The 13876-nt window shown below is 33.9% G+C and overlaps 1 long non-coding RNA gene across 1 annotated transcript in view; it reads right to left on the bottom strand.

Moving 5' to 3' along the window:
• Positions 1-10176, bottom strand: part of LOC141398749 (uncharacterized) — a 117216-nt gene extending 107040 nt beyond the window's left edge. The window contains exons 1-2 of the long non-coding RNA XR_012411705.1: positions 9570-10176; positions 9485-9514 (exon numbers count right to left, since the gene is read on the bottom strand). This is a non-coding gene — a long non-coding RNA (uncharacterized lncRNA). The remainder of the gene's footprint in view (positions 1-9484; positions 9515-9569) is intronic.
• Positions 10177-13876: the final 3700 nt, after the last annotated feature.

Genomic DNA, 13876 nt, shown 5'->3' with positions numbered 1-13876 from the left:
GATTTGTTTTTAAAGTGCTTACATAAGCCAAAGTAGCATCTGTTAGCCAATACAATTCTTCTTTTTATTTCACAACTGATGTCGTTTGTTGCGTTTACGGCGGTACCGAGGTATACGAAGTCTTTTACTACCTCAAAATTATAGGAACCAACTTCAACAGTTGGTCCGATCTCAATGGACGCATTGTGCATCGACACCATCAACTTGGTCTTCTCGCAGTTTACCGCCAGACCCACTTTAGCAGATTCTCCTTCGACCTTCATAAAGGTATCAGTTACTTCCTTTACTGATCGTCCAATGATGTCTATATCATCAGCATAAGCAAGTAACATGTGGCTGTTGGTGTAGATTGTGTCACTTCTTTTGACGTTTGCCTCTAGCAGGATGTTGAAAAGATCACACGAAGGGCTGTTTCCTTGTCTGAAACCTCTTTTGGTACAAAATTCTTCGGAGAGGTTCTTTCCTATTTTAACTGAGGACCTTGTGTCAGTTAGAGTCATTTAACAAAGCCGAATGATCTTTGCGGGGATACCAAATTTAGACATGGCTTGGAATACCTTTGAACGCAGCGGGCTGTCAAAGGCTGCTTTATAATCTACAAAAAGGTGGTAGGTGTCGATCTGCATTACTTGGGTCTTCTCCAGGATTTGCCGCAGGGTAAATATCTGGTCAATGGTGGACTTGCCAGGTCTAAAGCCGCATTGGTATGGTCCAATTATCTCGTTGACCATAGGCTTTAGTCGTTCGCACAATAACCCTGACACGATCTTGTAGGCAATAGGGAGTAGACTTATGCCCCTATAGTTAGAGCATACAGTCTTATCTCCGTTCTTGTGGACGGGGCGCACGATACTCAGGTTCCAATGGTCGAGTACGCGTTCTTCCTGCCAGATGGTGCTAACTAGCTGATGCATACACCTTATCAGCGCCTCGCCTCCGGTTTTAAACAGCTCGGCTGGTAGGCCATCAGTTCCTGCTGCCCTATTATTCTTCAGGCGGTTTATTACTGTCTTTACCTCATCGAGGCCGGGTGGTATACATTCTATACCATCTTCTGGGATTGGAACTGTGGTATCATCGTCTTCGCTACTATTTGATACCAACAGTTTGGAAAAATGCTCTTTCCATATCCTTAGGACACTACCTGTATCAGTTACCAGATTACCTTGCTGGTCTCTACAGGAGGATGTACCTGTACCAAAGCCATCTGTTTGATGTTCCACTCTTTGGTAGAATTTTCGGACTTCATTCATGCTCCTGTATATCTCGATTTTTTCACACTCCCGCTTTTCCATCTCTTTCTCCCTCTCTTTCCTGCGGAAAAGACGTTTCTCTTCTCTCCTTTTGTCCCGATATCTCTCTACTAATTGTAAAGTCAGCGTTTTTAAAGTAGCTCTATATGCCGCATTTTTCTCTCCTGTAGCAGCACGACACTCCTGGTCATACCATGAGTTCCTTTGTGGAGGTTTCTGGAATCCAAGTATGGATTTTGCGGCTGTTTGCATGGAGTGCTGTGGCTATCTGTTGTGTTTGCAGCCTATCGATGTCCAATTTCTGCATTGTGTCTGTTCGTGCTTTATTTAGGCGGGTACATACCTTTGCTGCAACAAGGTAGTGGTCCGAATCAATGTTTGCGCCTCGGAACGATCGTACATGCAACACGATCGATGAATGTCTTCCATCTATCACAACATGATCAATTTGATTATTTGTACTTTGATCTGGAGACAGCCAGGTGCCCTTATGAATATCGAGATGATTAAACTACCATGTTTTTTGCAGCTGCAAGGTCAGATTTTTCACTGTGGAGACTGAATTTCCGGACTGTTGGGCCAAAGATATTTTTCTTTCCAATTTTGGCATTAAAATCGCCTAGTATAATTTTAATGTCATGGGCAGAGCAACGGTCATATGTTTCTTCTAAGCGCTCGTAAAATATATCTTTGGTCTGTTCGTCCTTGTCTTCAGTGGGAGCATGAGCGCAAATAAAGCTGATGTTGAAGAATTTTGCTTTTAATCGAATTGTAGCGAGTCTTTCATTCACTGGGGTGAAGCCGGTGGTCAGATGTTTTAACCACCTACCAATCCGCAAATAAACTTATGCTTTGTGTCATGGCAGCTATAAACCATGCGTCACCTTTAGGTGTTGTGATGCCTTTCCCAATCCATCGTATTTCCTGTATGGCAGTAATATCGACCTTGTACTTTTCAAGTACGTCTGCCAATGCGAAGACTGCACCTTCTCTATAAAGAGTGCGAACATTCCAGGTGTAGATTCGCAGATCATGGTCCTTAAAACGTTTGCGGGGTTCGTCAACTTTAGAGGGGTTTGTTTTTCTTTTCTTTCGTTTTTTCATAGTAGGCTGTTTTTTTTTTCTAGGGGAGGGTTACTAACCCGACCCCCAAACCCAAGTTTTTAACGTTCTTATGTGTGTTAAAGGCAGTTCCCCAGGTGACACCACGGAGAGGTCAGTGTCCACTTGAGATGAAAGAGGGACCAAGATAAATCCTGGACTTTGCCATGTTAAAGCCGGTCAGGACCGTTCTTTGGTATCTTCTATCTATTTTCACTTGCAAAAAATCTTTGGTCATTAAGCTCGACTCCAACGAGAAATTGTTTTACATTAAATTGATTACATTCGAAATTCGAATTATTTCATTTGTAATACGAATTATTTCATTTGATTAGCATTGGTTTTATATTTGGTTTTTCGAATAACAAATAAAAAGTTTCGAATTACAAATGTAATTATTCGAATTTAAAATGAAAAAAAATAATTACAAATGAAAAAATTCAAATTGCAAGGAAAAAATCGAATTTCAAATAAAAAAAATTCGAATTACAATTGGAAAAATTCTAATTACAAATGAAATTACAATTGAACAAATTCGAATTTTAATAGGAATTCTCAAATTACAAGAGAAACGTTTCGAATCTCAAATGAAATAATTAAATTCTTTGAATTACAATAGAAAATGGTGTAAAGCAGTGTGAATGCTATTCAATCCTGCCGATAGACATGTTCTAGGGCTTCCGTTTTGCAATTTTGCGACTTCTCTCTAAATGACGAAGATTTTACCTGACATGCGTAGGGAAGGGGGGTTCCATCCATCATGGGAAGTATGTGGGTGCCACCTGGTGCAATGGTAAGCACACCACCCCCTTACACCGCATGTCCGGTTTCCATACACCGGTCAGGCAACATCACATTTCCAATGGTGGCTGGCCGAAATCCAAGTTCTTGAAAAAAAATAGGTTTTTAAAAAATTCACGTACTTGGAAAAATACCTTTTGTTTTTTTTTTAAATTCACGTACTTGGAAAAATATTTTTTTTAATTTCACGTACTTGGAAAAATATTTTCATTAATCCACGTACTTGGAAAAATATTTTTTTTTAATCCACGTACTTGCAATTTTTTTAAGTCCGCGTTTTTAGAAAAAATCATCCACGTTTTTGGAAAAAGTATTTTAAAAAACTCAACGTTTTTGGAAAAAATATTTTAAAAAATCCACGTTTTTGGAAAAAAATATTTTAAAAAACTCAACGTTTTTGGAAAAAAATATTTTAAAAACTCCGCGTTTTTGGAAAAAATATTTTTTAAAAAATCCACGTTCTAGAAAAAAATTGCTAGAGTTTAGGTAGTGCCAAAGAAATTCTCGATCAGAGTGTTTCTTTACGCTCGTATCTATTTGAGCTAGCAATTGACACTTGGGTATAAAAAGTTTCTTGTTGAAAAACAAAAAATAAGGGAACTGATGAAGATCTGTGGCGAGATCCGAAACTATAGTATTCCCTGCCTTACCCCGTGGTAAACATCGCCAATTTTTTCCCACTAATAAATTAAAGTTGTTTTAATAAAATATTAAAACAACGACTATGGGATTAAGCCTGACTATTTTGAAAAACAAAATAAAATCCACATTTTTAAACAAATTATTTTTGTTAAATACAAGTTATTGGAAAAATTATATTATTTGGATGTGGTTTTTAGTTGACCTTTGATCTTTATGTTTTCTTTCAATCTAGTTCGGCTCAAGGTCCTTATAATAAAACAAACATTTATTTTGATTTATATTTGTATTTATTTCCGACATTTCGATCGCCTTCGATGATTATCATCAGGTAGATTTATATTGTTACAAGTCAATAGATGACAACTTCAACCTTCTTTCTTCACAGATGACTTCTAAGTCATCTTCTCCTAAGTTTTTGGAAAAAATATTTTTTTAAAAAAAATCCAAGTTTTTGGAAACAATTTTTTTTTTTAAAATCCAAGTTCTAGAAAAAAATTTTAAATCCAAGCACTAGGAAAAAATTTTCATTTAAAAAAATCCATGTCCTTTAAAAAAATATTTTTTTAACAAATTCAGGTTCTTGAAAAAGATATTTTTTTTAAAATTCACGTTCTTGAAAAAAATATTTTTTTAAATCCGCTTTCATGGAAAAAATATTTTTAAGTCAAAGTTCATGGAAATAGTATTTTTTTTAAATCTGAGTTCTTGAAAAATATTTTTTACAAAATCGACGTTCTTGGAAGAATTATTGTTTTAAAAACTCCAAGATGATAAAAAAAAAATTTTAAAAAATCCAAGTCGATAGAAATTTAAAAAAAAAAAATTAGGTTGGTGGAAATTTTTTTAAAAAAAAATCCACGTTCTTGGACATTTTTTTTTTTTAATTTACGTTCTTGAAAATGTTTTTTAAATACACGTCCTTGGAAAAATTATTTTTTTTTTAATCCACGTTTCTAGAAAAATTACATTTTATTAAATCCACGTTCTTGAAGAATTAATTTTTTTAAAAAATCCACGTTCTTGGAAAAATTATTTTTTTAAAAAAATCCACGTTCTTGAAGAATTAATTTTTAAAGAAATCTACGTTCTTGGAAAAACTGCAATCCTAGCCAACTCGAAGGACTAAATACAGTCGTACCTCGAGTAGCCTTGAATCGATTATCCGGAAACCTGCAATATCCGGGATAGAAAAGAAATGTTATTTTTTTCATTTCCTCCAATTTTTGTTATAAACTTCATTATCCGGGAGTAAAAGCACACTTTCCGATTAAGTTGATTAAGCAAACAAAAGAAAACTGGAAATTCTGCCGTATAACACAATTTGTGTATTTATGGGACAAATGCAATTCAAATGAATCTGACGATGATGATATTATGTATCCTCCTAAACAAATATATTAAAAATTGCAGATTTTTATTATTATTGTACAATAAGATATAATTTTGAATTAAAAATACATATGTTCAAAAACTGCATACAAATATTGCCTTCATTATCCGGGAACATCGACTTTCCGGTCCCGACCATCACGGATAATCGAGGTCCGACTGTATAAGTTTTTTCTCAAATATATGTTTCTTAATGTAATGTAGGTATATGAAATGCTTTTGGTTTCGAATCAATCCGGTACAAAGAACCCGCTTCTGTCTCGATAGTTCCCCTAAGATGTCCAGAAGAAGATGAACAAAAGTTTCCCATACACAAGGAAACAGGTTTTCGTTGGGTACCAAATGGTCTTCTCATAGATGACCAGAATGAATGTCTACTTATATTAGACAAAAATGTCCTGCCTTTAAAAAACTAGAAGCTATTCTCGAAGAAACTGCTAATATCCAAACGGTCTTCCATTGAGAAACAAGAAGCTTTTCACAAGCGAGCTAATAACAGCCTATTTGTTTGTGTGACCAAAATAAAGCTTTGTTTGTTAAGCTTCCTTGAAGGTTTCCCATAGTCAAGAAGTCAAAGAATTCCAAAAGTTTACCTCATACAGGAAAATAACTTTAACTTTCAGTACAAATGAAAAAAGGTTTCTCGTAGGACACCAAAAGGACTTCTCGTAAAAGAACAGAAAGTATTCTTATATTAGACTAAATGGTTCTCCTTAAAAATACTAAAAGGTATTTTCAAACAAGTCTTTTTTCTTAAAATTGTTTGGGAGAATTAGTTGGGGATACAATTAAACTTTGTTTGTTGAGCTTACTCAAAGAAGTCCACAATTTTACCACATAGAAGAACAATAGCTTTTCGTATAGAAAAACAACAGAAATATGATGTGGTTCTTATCATAGAAGACCAAGAGGTCTACACATAGAATACCAAGGGGTCTTCTATGAGAGCAGTCCTCTCCACAAAGATTTTTGCCAAGACCAGAATTAATTTTTTAATCTAGACCAATAAATCAGTTTTTTTTTTTTAAATATTAGAACACTGTTGGAAGAGCAAAATGTCTTCGAATAAAAACCCCAAACTTCTCATAAATGATCAACTAAATTTTCCAGAGAAATCATATAGTCCTATTTTACGAAACCTACCCATCATCTGAACACATCATACAGCGAAGTGTGGCAAAACTTCTTCACCAAAAGGACTTTTCATAAAAGATCAAACGGTCTTTCCAAAGAGAGTCAGATGGTGATATTTTACAAATCCTAATCTATATCCATCATCTGAACACTTCAGGTAGCAATGCTTTGTAGTTTTCAATACATTTTTCTAAAAGTATCAAAAATGACTTCTCATAAAAGATCAAAAGTCTTCACAAATAAAATAAAAACCAGATGTTCTTCTAATAAAATACCGGACCTGGAGCTGTATCAATCGCTTATACACATCACGTAGCAAGGCGTGGCAAAATGTACGTTCCTGCTTTTTCTATCATGCCTTAAAAAACTCAAAATAATTGCCTAATAGTTATTGAACATGGCACTAAATGTATGAATGTTGTCATCATCTACATAGGTTGCCCATACTTCTGTCACTACTAGAATCTCAGATATAGGTTACGAATAAAACTGGAGAAGAATAGTTATTGCATCTGGAACTAATTCCAAAGCAAAAATAACTACACTTTCCATGACACCTATTTTCGTTGGAAGATGGTATTAATCCTCAAAATTTCTTTTCCTGTCGTTGATAAGGTGTGTCGGTAATTTCAGTTGATTTCGGTAGTATACACTGAGATCGCATTGAATAATTCTGAAGATATAATTTTAGTATTTTTAAAAGTAACCTGATAAACTTAGTTTTAAGTAAAATGATTAAATATCTTAATAGTTAAGATTATTCTCAAATCGTAATAAATGTTTTTTCTACAATACGAAATTATACAGAGACCGAAAAATGCCTTAAAAATGTTCGCCCTTATATACAACAAGCTTCTAAATGACCTTTTATATACATTAATATACGAGTATATTTTTCGAATATTAAAAAAATAAACTCGAAAGTATTATTAAAATATTTTATGTTACAGAAGATAAACAGGAAAACTAATAGAACAATATATATAATTAGAAACAAAAATCGTTTCACAAACCAAATTTATAATTTTTTTTAACAATTAAATTAACACCATTTATTACAATTTTTTAAAAATTCAACAAACATTTAATTACCGCATTTTTGTAAATAATATTTATGTTAATGTAGTTGGATTTTCTTCATAACTATTTATTTCAATTGTAATCACGTAAACTTTTAGTCAAGCACTTTATGTTTGTTGTTGCTTTTTGGGCTAATTTAAACTTATTACATTAAAATAAATTAATTTCTTTTGTAAATTGTAATGATTAAGCACTGATTTTTTATATATACAATTATATAAAAAAGTTTATATTAATATGTAAATGACATAATGTTAATTTTTACTTAGTAAAAATACAATATTTTTTATTAAACCACGCAAATCAAAATAAAAGATTTGAAATATTAAAAATTAATATAAAATGTGTTTCTCTTTGCAATTAAAAAATAGGTAATTTTTTTAAAAACTAATGCCTGTTCCGGCACCCGCAAGAATCTACAAATTTTTACTACGATAACAATTTTTCCTTTATGTTATAGAAAAAATAGTAAACATTATAAATAAATTATATTGAGCAAAAACAAATACCTTTGCGTTTAGCGTTTACTTTAAGATAGGAAAAAAAGAAAGACCGATTATAATTTTTACTTAATCCAATTTTATATTCTATTTAACTTTATAAGAATGGTTACAAGAGCTATCTTGCACACACTGCAGATATTTCAGGAAGTATGGACATGACTACTGTAAAAAGTTCAGAACTATCCACATGACATGGTCTTATACTACACTTTTTAAACCGAAAGAATAACCCGACGTAGTGGGCCGATACAATAAATATTCGGACCTGATCTGTTTCTATATATGTGCGTATGTGCAAAGCTTGGACTGCATGGCTTAAGGTAAGGTCACATTAGGCAAATATTTGCTCCAGCGACCGGCATTGTGCGCTTACTGAGATCAAGTGGTGTTAATAATACATTGAATTTATGCTAACTTGCTCTCAGTAAGCGCACAATGCCGGTCGCTGGAGCAAATATTTGCCTAATGTAACTCTACCTTAAGGCTACAAACAAATAAATTCCCGTTAACATGTTCGAGGTGGCATGGTGATACTTCTATTAATCACTTCTAATTGTCTATTCTAATTTTATTTTTCATTCGGTGATTCGGAACCTCCTTTTTATTGTAAATGCATTAGGGGATTAAATGAAAAATACTTAATTTAATTAATAATACATAAATAATAATTCTAATAGTAGCTGCATAGCTAACATAGAAACTGTTCTAGACCAACTAACATGCGGGTTACTAAAAAACCTACCATTTTCCGCATACCTATATGTAACTGTGTGATCGAACCTTTCATAGAAAGGCTATAGAGAAAATGAGATGGAACGAGAAAGCTTGTGTATCAAACATTAAGGATACTTTAGAACCAATTACAGTAAGTGCAATGGAGAAAGGTACGCGTAATAACAACACTTTTAATGAATCACCTTATTGAAGCTGCGATTAATCTAACATGAGCGTTGCTAGTGGGTCGGATATAACTACAGGTTAAAAATCTATTCCATTGTTTCGTTTTTGTATAAAAGGAATCTAGCAACCTATAAGGATTATATTCTGCAATACAGGCTTTATCTGAGCCCATTTTCGCCTGAAAACAATCACACTAAATATATAATTAAAATCTCAAAATAACATTATTCTTGGGTATTATAAGGGATAATATATTTACTGAACTTTCAGAAAATTAGCCTGTTTCGAAACTTTGAAGGCGACTTCCTCAACAAAAAATGTATATCGTCGTAATCTGGGCTGTAATAGCAACTTAGATATTTTTTTATATCCGCGATGAGTCACAAACATTTTGGGAAAACAAACATATAGCCTCTTCCACATAGTGGTGTGGTATATATAGAACCATGACCGCAATGCAATATAGGTTATATCAGCCCTGGTTCTGAATGAGATTCCGGACGGAAATACCTGAAGCAAGAGGATTACAATTTAATACGGAAAAAAATATAAAATAAAGAGGGTCTAAATACTTATAAATTACATACTTATGTATATTAGAACGTATTTAACGCCAACCATATTAAGGTTATTAAATTTGGGACAGGATATGAAAGTTAAAGATTCATAAGAGAAACTTACCTCCTGGTATAGAAATAATAACCGGTTAATCTGAAAAGATTATACCAAATTTAGTTTTAACTTCAAACAACAAGAAAATACTAACCTGCTTCTTCGTCCACAGTTAATTGGAGTTTAAGTATCAGTAAATTGACTTGACATAATCCATAGAACAACCGTCAAATTATCAAGGCAAAATACCGAGCAAACACTACACTTAACCGAATTAACCCACTGTGTTTGAGTTTCAAGTGTCAATCCCAGCAAAATAAATTGGAAGTAGTGCAATGTGGACTAGTTCTATCACGGCATGTTTTGATGCAGTTCAAACGGAGTCGTGAACAAGGCACTCCAGTCCTCACATTTTAACCGCATTTGGATGCAATCCAATGAATCACATCCAATTGTCACATTTAAACAACATCCAGATGCAGTTCAGCGGAGTCGTGAAAAAGGCACTCCAATTCCTCACAATTTAACAGCATCCGGATGCAGTCCAAACGGAGTCGTGAAAAAGGCACTCCGTTCGCTACATTTTATTAGCAGTTGTTAGAGATCCCTACATGTACATAAATCAGTTTGTACATCTCTAGAGGCAGCGGCATACATTTTCCAAAAAGAGATAAGCGTGTTAACATTTCCAAACATTTGTTAATACAAACTAAATAATATTTAATTTGTGAACATTTTTCCGGTAACTCACGAGAAGAAAATTCCTAGTCGAGTGCTGTTGGAGTACATGTCGAAATCTTAACTGGTGATGTGAAGACAACCCATTTAGCAAATGAAGCAAAAACAGTTCAGCTTGGAACAAATGGAGAGCGGAGGAAACACGCATTTTGCCGTTGAATTCAATGGAGAATTTTCATAATTTGTGTTAATGTAATAAAGTTCTTAATATTTTTGTTTTACACAAATAATAAATGCATTTTATTCCTTCTGGCATATTATGTAATGGCTTGCACAATTTCCGCAGAATGCCTGTATCAAAACACGTGCTTCGGACTGCCTCCTATTCTACCCCAAAAGGGTTAGTTAAAATGCAATGCCAAAGGGTCAGTTAAAATGCAATGCCAAAGGGTCAGTTAAAATGCAATGCCAAAGGGTCAGTTAAAATGCAATGCCAAAGGGTCAGTTAAAATGCAGTGCCAGAGGGTCAGTTAAAATGTAGTACCAAAGGGTCAGTTAAAATGCAGTGCAATGGAGTGCCTCTTTCAGTAGTCACGCTCTTGTAAAAATCATGAGTGAAAATGCATAATTTGATGCACTTCCAGATCACTTGTACATATCATTTAACTGCCTCTTTGGAGGCAAACATTTTGCTGGGATTCCATAGCGCAAACGTCAAATAAATTCTCATGAAGTTAACCCGGCAAAACACTAGTGTAACTGAATTGTTATATCCCGGATGAAAAATATTTGCCTCAATCCATGAAAAATTGCAAAACATTTCCTTGCGGCACCCAGCAAAATCTTCGATGCCAAGGATGCTATTGAATCATGGGTGCAAGTGATCTGGCATGTCATCTTTTTAGCATTTTCACTCATGAATTTTATATGAGCGTGACCACCATAAGATGACATTCATTTTCGGATCTTAAGATGACATTCATTGTCGGATCCTAAGCATGTCATTTTGACCAATGCTTTGACATGTCATTTTCACCTACCCTTCGGCACGACATTTTCATGTCTTGTATGGAAAATGGAAAATTCTGTATTGAAATATGATTTTCATGACAAACCAAACTCTTTATTAATTCAAACTAATTCATGAAATAACTAGAACTAATTTATCAGCATAAAGTTTTCACCCAAAATTTCAATTTAATCACCGCCGCTGCACCGCAACAGAGTTTACTTCGTCCACTCTCAGCCACTGATTTTGTTTCATCTTACAAAAGCTTTTCTATTATATTCTCATCACCAGTTCAGATTTCGATATAGACTCCAACAGCACTCCTTTAAGAATTTCTAGTTCGTGAACCTACATTTAATTTGTAATTTTGTAATTTTATAACAAAAATTTTGGAAATGTATACTCTTTTGTTTTGATGTCGCTACATGTAGGGATGTACAAATCGACTTGTTTGTTTCTAGTGATCTGTACAAATGATTCAAATGCTGATGAAAAGATCGGATCTTTCACGACTTCCTTTGCATGGGTTTAAATGCTAATGAAAAGATCGGATCTTTCACGACTTGCTTTGAACCAATGCAAAATATGCCATGAAATCACGTCATCGCATAGAACCCCTTCCTTCAAATTTTTCTCGGGGCAATTTGTGTCCGACGAAGCCACACAATCAGTTCGCGAAATAATAAATAACACTTTTTAGGACTAAAAAAAAATAACAAAGCGACACCTAAACTTTTGGGGATAATAGATTGCGAAGATTTGTAGCCAGATTATTAACTGCCACAATCCATGAAAAGGGAAAACGATTTTGGCGCACTAATAACTCCCCATAGCAATCTACCACAAAACAACAACGAACAAACACTCGCGATAACAACAATTCAAAATCTCACAAATTGTTCTATAATTGTTTATGTCACAATCTTTTTCTCATTTTTATAAATTTACGTATATTTTAACAACGGAATTTATGAAATAAACACCCGACAAATATTTGTTAAGAAATTCGCAAATTCTCAATTTAAAGGGGAGCAAACCATTTTTGTCGACTAACGAATATTTGCATTATAGCGGTTAGGCCGCCATCAGACCATCTGCTTTTTCACATGTATGTAGTCACTTTGGGTATACTAATATACAGAACAGCTGATCCCATACATGGGTACTCAAGAATATCGTACTCAGTGACCGTATGTAAAGAAATACAACTGCGTGTGAAGAGATTTGACAAAAGGTTAGTATTCTCGTAACGTAACGTGAAAGCGTTGCCTGTTAAGGTATTGCCAACTGCTTCAAAAATGTTGTTGCTTCACAAAAAACTGTTGTAAAAATTATAAAAACTTAATTAAATTAAAAATAGTTATATATGGCCGGTTCCAGACCCTGCATTTATATATAAAATGTGCAAAACTCAAATCGTTACTGTTTACGGAAACACACAGAAATATTTTAGAACATTCTTAAAAATTGTTTGCAATTATAAAGCCCTCAACACATTCAACGTCAGAAATGACACAAAACTTTACTATACAACGTTTGAGTAAAGTTTTGTATTTACAGCTTTATAATGAATGCTTTGCAACAATTTTTGGTAGAACAAACCAGGTGATTTTCTGATGAATAAATTTGTTCTTCAAAAAATATGTATCCCTAGTATACATCGAACATAGAAATAAATATATAAAATGTCATATGGAATTTGACACTAACATTACAGCTCAGTTCATTCAGCTGGGTATTGCTGCTACCTTTTCTTGTTCTACCATGGCTTTGCACATAAAAATGTTAGCTGTCGTTGGTATGTAGTAAATCTATGAAGATTTTCTAAATATGAAGCTAATAGTACGGTTACATTAGAGTTTTGCCGATTTAACCAACTTCAGGAGGATTTATTTGACGTTTGCGCTACGGAATTGACATTTGAAACCCAAACCCACTTGGTTAATCCGGTTAAGTGTATACTCGCATTATTCAAAATGTATGCATTGTAATCGAATTGACACACATTTTTACTATTTTTGACTACTTTCGAATACTTTACATGAATATTTTTGAAAAATTGATTGTGTATTATCAAATTTGAAAAGTTTTGTGTACGGGATAACACGCACAATTTAAATGAAAATGACTGTTGTCGCTACGTTGCATTGCAATGGGTATGTGATTACTCGCAACTACTGTATTCAGTAACCACATTGGGGAAATACAACTCTGTACGGGGAAATTTAATATTTTTATTTGTTTGTTAAAAGTCGTGTGTAATAGGCCGTTTATATATAACAAGGTTAACCCAGTGGGTCTGGGTTTCAAATGTCATTTCCATTGTATATACTTCAAACAAATCCTCATAAAGAAGGTTAACCCTGCAAAAAACTATAATATAAACGCCGTATAACGTTTACAAATTGTTAATTGTGGATTTAATTATTTAGTGGATAATAATTAAAATGTGCGTGGAAACAATGTGAATTAGCGATTACAATTTGAAAATCATGTAAAGCTGTGCTAATTTCTAAGGTGAGTTTGCACATTTTTGATAACTAGCTGAGTTTAGGTGCTAAATTATGGCAACATTTTCTTAAATCGCAAGTTTTCTCTTAACAACCGGTCTTTCTCCGGGGAATTAAGGGGTCGATTACACTGTGCAACAGTAAAAATTTGCAGGGGTTCCGATGCATAAATTCGGTGTTGTGGGAGTCCATGGAAGACGAAAATACGGCTTAACTCTAGTTCAGTAAAAACTCTCAGATTTTTCTAAAAATTCTCCCAGAGGT

Source organism: Musca autumnalis, unplaced genomic scaffold (assembly GCF_047663935.1).
Source record: "Musca autumnalis isolate F117 unplaced genomic scaffold, ASM4766393v1 scaffold_3, whole genome shotgun sequence".
NCBI lineage: Eukaryota > Metazoa > Arthropoda > Insecta > Diptera > Muscidae > Musca > Musca autumnalis.
Note: the sequence above shows the minus strand (reverse complement) of the source record. Positions and strands in the feature narration are given on the sequence as shown.